The sequence below is a fragment of the Canis lupus genome, chromosome 6 (genome assembly GCF_003254725.2).
Source record: "Canis lupus dingo isolate Sandy chromosome 6, ASM325472v2, whole genome shotgun sequence".
Lineage (NCBI taxonomy): Eukaryota > Metazoa > Chordata > Mammalia > Carnivora > Canidae > Canis > Canis lupus.
The window spans coordinates 24,452,673-24,458,437 of NC_064248.1; positions in this window are offsets into that span (position 1 = coordinate 24,452,673).

Below are 5,765 nucleotides of genomic sequence, written 5' to 3' on the forward strand. Positions count from 1 at the left end.
GAGGGAGGAGCAGGAGTTCTGGGCTAAATTTACACTGAAGGTTTACACAATCTCCTCCCACCCTCCTATTCATAGTTAATGATTTAAATACGCTGTAGACTTTTGCTGGGGGGCTGGGAAAGTAATTTACTCACAGGAAGGAAAGTGCCCATGATGTTGCTGGAGGGTTTGGTCCTGTGAAGGAATAAAGGAAATTTTCTCTAGGAAGGAAGAAAGAAAAAAGGATGGAAAAGGACACAGAAGGGTTTTGAAATGGAAAAGAAAGAAGTTAAGTGGCAGAGTGGGTTGCTCTAGGTCTCATGAACCAGCTGCTGTGTTTCATGTGTTGCACTACCTGGGACTAAACTAAACTAAACGCTCTCAGGTCCTTCATTTTCTCAAATCCTTCAGTGCTTCCTAGTTCAAAAATCTGAAGTCTTTACGTAGACTACAAGAAACTGCATAATCTGGCACAGGATCCTCTCTGACCCACCACTTGTTCCTCCTTCTTTACTCTGCTGCAGCCACATCAGCACCTTGCTTTTTCTTGAACATACCAAGCATATTCCAGCCTTGGGATTTTTGAATTTAGAGTTTCCACTGCCTGGAACACTCTTTCCTTAATGCCCCTTTGCCTTAATCCCCATTTTTTTGAGGTATCCTATCAAAGAGGTCTTCCCTTACTATATTTTCTAAATAGCACCCCTCATTTTTTTCTCCTTAACCTGTTTTAACTCTTTACATCTCTTACCACCACCCTTAAGAGAAGAACTTTGTTCTTTTCCCTGATGCATCACTATTGTCTAGAACAGTTACTGGCAAGTTTTAGGCATTCAATAAATATTTGATAGGTAAGTAAATAAATGACTCTTCCAGTTACATGTGACAGAAACCCAATTTAGATTCAATTAAACAAAATTATTGGTCAATTTTGGTTCTATGAGTTTTTGGTGGTTGTTGATTCCTTGGGATTCTCTATGTAGTTAATCACATAATCTGCAAATAGGGACAGTTTTACTTCTTTCATTTTTTTTTTTTTTACCGATTTAGGTATTTAATTTAAATTCAGTTAATTAACATATACTGTATTATTAGTTTCAGAGGTAGAGTTCAGTGATTCATCAGTTGCATTAACACCCAGTGATAATTACATCAAGTGCCCCCCGTAATGCCCATCACCCAGTTACCTCATCCACCTCACCTACCTCCCTTCCAGCAACCCTCAGTTTGTTTCCTATAGTTAAAAGTCTCTTATGGTCTATCTCCTTCTCTGATTTCATCTTATTTTATTTTTCCCTCCCTTCCCCCATGATCCTGTTTTGTTTTCTTTTTTTCTTTTTATTTTTTCCTGTTTTGTTTTCTTAAATTCCACATATGAGTGAAACCATATAATGTCTTTCTCTGATTTATTTCAGTTAGCATACCATCTAGTTCCATCCATGTCGTTGCAAATGGTATATAATGGAATATTACTCAGCCATCAAAAATAATGAAATCTTACCATTTTTGCTTTTGTTTCCCTTTGAAGACATGTAGCAAGAAGTTGCTGTGGCTGAGGTCAAAGAGGTTGCTGCCTGTGTTCCCCTCTAGGATTTTTATCTATTCCTATCTCACATTGAGGCTTTTCATCCATTTTGAGTTTACTTTTGTGCATGGTGTAAAAAAAAAAAAATGGTCCAGTTTCATTCTTCTGCATGTGGCTCTCCAATTTTTCTATCACCTTTTGTTGAAGAGACAGTCTTTTTTCCACTGGATGTCCTTTTCTGCTTTGTTAAAAATGAGTTGACCATAGAGTTGAAGGTCCATGTCTGGATTCTCTATTCTGTTCCATTGATCTGTACGTCTCTTTTTGTGCCAGTACTATACTCTCTTGATTACAACATTATAATATTGCTTGAAGTTCAGAATTGTGATGCCACCAGCTTTGGTTTTCTTTTTCAACATTCCTTTGGCTATTTGGGGTCTTTTCTGGTTCCATACAAATCTTAGGATTATTTGTTCCAGTTCTGTGAAAAATGGTGATAGTATTTTGATAAAAATTGCACTGAATGTGCAGATTGCTCTGGCATCTAGCATGGACATTTTAACAATATTTGTTCTTCCAATCCATAATATGGAATGTCTTTCCATTTCTTTGTGTCTTCCTCAATTTCTGTCATAAGTGTTCTATTGTTTTCAGAGTATAGATACTTTACCTTTTTGGTTCAGTTTTTTCCTAGGTGCAACTCTAAATGGAATCTATCCCTTAATTTCTCTTTCTTCTATCTCATTGTTAGTGTATAGAAATACAGCTGATTTCTGTGCATTGACTTTATATCCTGTGACTTTGCTAAATTCCTGTATGAGTTCTAGCAATTTATTGGGTGGGGTCTTTTGGGCTTTCCACATAGAGTATCGTATCATCTGTGAAGAGTGAGAGTTTGAATTCTTTGCAGATTCGGATGCCTTTTATATCTTTTTGTTGTCTGATTGCTGAGGCTAGGACTTCTAATACTATGTTGAATAACCATGGTGAGAGTGCACAACCCTGTTATGTTCCTGACCTTAGAGGAAAAACTGAGAGTTTCTCCCATTGAGAATGATATTTGTGGTGGCCTTTTTGTATATGGCCTTTATGATTTTGAAGTATGTTTCCTCTGTCCCTCCACTGCAGAGAGTCTTAATCAACAAAGGATGCTATACTTTGTCAAATGCTTTTACTGCATTGATTGAAAGGATTATATGGTTCTTGTCCTTTCTTTTATCAACATGGTATATTATACTAATTGATTTGCAGATGTTGAACTACCCTTGCAGCCCAGGAATAAATCCCACTTAGTCATGGTGAATAATCCTTTTAAGTTATTATTGGATCCTATTGGCTAGTATCTTCATGAGAATTTTTACCTCTCTGTACATTAGGTATATTGGTCTATACTTTTTTGGTGAGGTCTTTGTCTGGTTTTGGGACAAGGTAATGCTGGCTTCAAAGAATGAACTTGGAGGTTTTTCTCCCATTTCTATTTTTTAAAACAGCTTCAGAAAAACAGGTATTTAAAAAAAAAAAAAAAGAAAAGAAAACCAGGTATTAATTCTTCTTTAAATGTTTGATAGAATTCCCCTGGGAGGCCATCTGGCACTGGACTCTTGTTTTTTGGAGATTTTTTGTTTTGTTTAGTTTTGATTGAAGTTCAATTTGCCAACATATAGTATAACACCCAGTGCTCATCCTTTTTTGGAGATATTTGATTACTGCTTCAATTTCTTGGCTGGTTATGGGTCTTTTCAGGTTTTCTATTTCTTCCTGTTTCAGTTTTGATAGTTTATATGTTTCTAAAAATGTTTCCATTTCTTCCAGATCATCTACTTTGTTGGCATATAGTTGCTCATAATATGTTTCATAATTGTTTGTATTTCTTTGGTGTTAGTTGTGATCTTCTTTCATTATGATTTTATTTATTTGGGTCCTTTCTCTTTTCTTTTTGATATGTCTGGCAAGGGATTTATCGATCTCATTAATTCTTTCAAAGAAACAGATCCTGGGACACCTAGGTGGCTCAGCGCTTGGGCGTCTGCCTTTACTTCAGGGTGTGATCCCGGAGTCCTGGGGTTGAGTCCCACATCGGGCTCCCTGCAAGGAGTCTGCTTCTTCCTCTGCCTCTGTCTTTGCCTCCCCTCTCTCTATGTATCTCTCATGAATAAATAAATAAAATCTTTAAAAAAAAACCAAAGAAACAGATCCTAGTTTCATTGATTGGTTCTATTCTTTTGGTTTCTATTTTGTTGATTTCAGCTCTAATCTTTATCATTTCTCTTCTCCTACTGGATTTAGGCTTTATTATTTGCTATTCTTTCTCCGGCTCCTTTAGGTGTAAGATTAGGCTGTATAGTTGAGACTTTTCTTATTTCTTGAGAAAGGCTTATATTGCTATCTACTTCCCCCTTAGGTCTGTCTTTGCTGCATCCCAAAAGTTTTGAAAAGTTGAGTTTTCATTTTCATTTGTTTCCATGAATTTTTAAAATTCTTCTTTAATTTTCTGATTGTTCTATTCATTCTTTAGTAGGATACTCTTTAACCTCCATGTATTTGTGTTCCTTCCAAATTTTCTCTTGTGATTGAGTTCAGGTTTTAAAAATTGTGGTCTGAAAATATGCATGGTATAATCTCACTCTTTTGGTACTGGATGAGACCTGATTTGTGACTACTATATGATCTCTTCTGGAGAATGTCCCATGTGCACTCAAAAAGAATGTGTATTCTGCTGCTTTAGGGTGAAATGCTCTGAATATATCTGTGAAGTTCATTTGGTTCAGTTTATCATTCAAAGAAAGCCCTTGTTTCCTTGTTGATCTTCTGCTTCTTACGTGATCTGTCTATTGCTGTGAACAGGGTGTTAAAGTCCCCTACCATTATTGTATTATTATCAATGTTTCTTTAATTTTGTTATTAATTGGTTTATTTATTTGGCTGCTACCAAGTTAGGGGAAATTGTTAGATCTTCTTGTTGGATAGACCCTTTTATTATGATAGAGTTTCCTTCTTCATCTCTTATTACAGTCTTTAGTTTATAATCTAATTTGTCTGATATAAGGATTGCTACCCCAGCTTTCTTTTGATGTCCATTAGCATGATAAATGATTCTCCACTCCCTCACTTTCAATCTGGAGGTGTCTTTGGATCTAAAATGAGTCTCTTGGAAGTACCATATCAATGGGTCTTTTTTTTTTTTTTAATCTAATCTGTTACTCTGTGTCTTTTGATTGGAGTTTAGGCCATTCACATTTGGAGTAATTATTGAAAGATAGGAATTTAGTGCCATTGTATTACTTGTAAAGTCACTATTTATGTATATTATCTCTGTTTCTTTCTGGTCTTTGTTACTTTTGGGCTCTTTGTTTGCTTAAAGGATCTCCTTTAATATTTCCTGCAGGGCTGGTTTAGTGATCACAAATTCTTTTAGTTTCTGTTTGTCCTAGAAGTTCTTTATTTCTCATTCTATTCTGAATAACATCCTTGCTGGATAAAGTATTATTTGCTGCATGTTTTTATCATTTAGCACTGAGAATATTTCATGCCAGTCTTTCCTGGCCTGCCAGGTTTCTGTGGACGTATCTGTTGCCAGCCTTATGTTTCTTCCCTTATGGGTTCAGGACCTCTTGTCCCCAGCTGCTTTCAGGATTTTTCTTTATCACTGAAATTTGCAAGCTCCACTATTAAACGTTGAGGTATTGACCTGTTTTTCTTAAAGATTTCATTTATTTATTTGAGAGAGAGAACACATATAGAGAGAGGGGCAGAGGAAGAAGAAGAAGCAGACTCGCCACTGAGCAGGGAGCCTGATGGAGGGCTTGATCCCAGGACCCTGAGATCACGATCTAAGCCAAAGTCAGACATTTACTGACTGAGCCACCCAGGTTTCCCAGTGTTGACCTATTTTTACTGATTTTGAGGTAAGTTCTCTGTGCCTCATAGAATTGAATGCCTGTTTCCCTCCCCAGATGAGGGAAGTTCTCAGCTATCATTGGTTCAAATAAACCTTCTGCCCTTCTCTCTTTCCTCTTCCTCTGGGACCTCAATTATTATAATATTGTTTTACTTTATAGTATCACTGATCTCTCGAATCATCCCCTTGTGATCTAGTAGTTTTTATCTCTCTTTCTCAGCTTCCTTATTCTCCATCATTTTGTCTTCTATATCACTGATTCTCTCCTCTGCCTCATTTATCCTACCAGTTGGAGCCTCTGTTTTTGATAACATCTCAGTAATAGCCTTTTTTATTTCAACTTGATTAGATTTTAATTCTTTT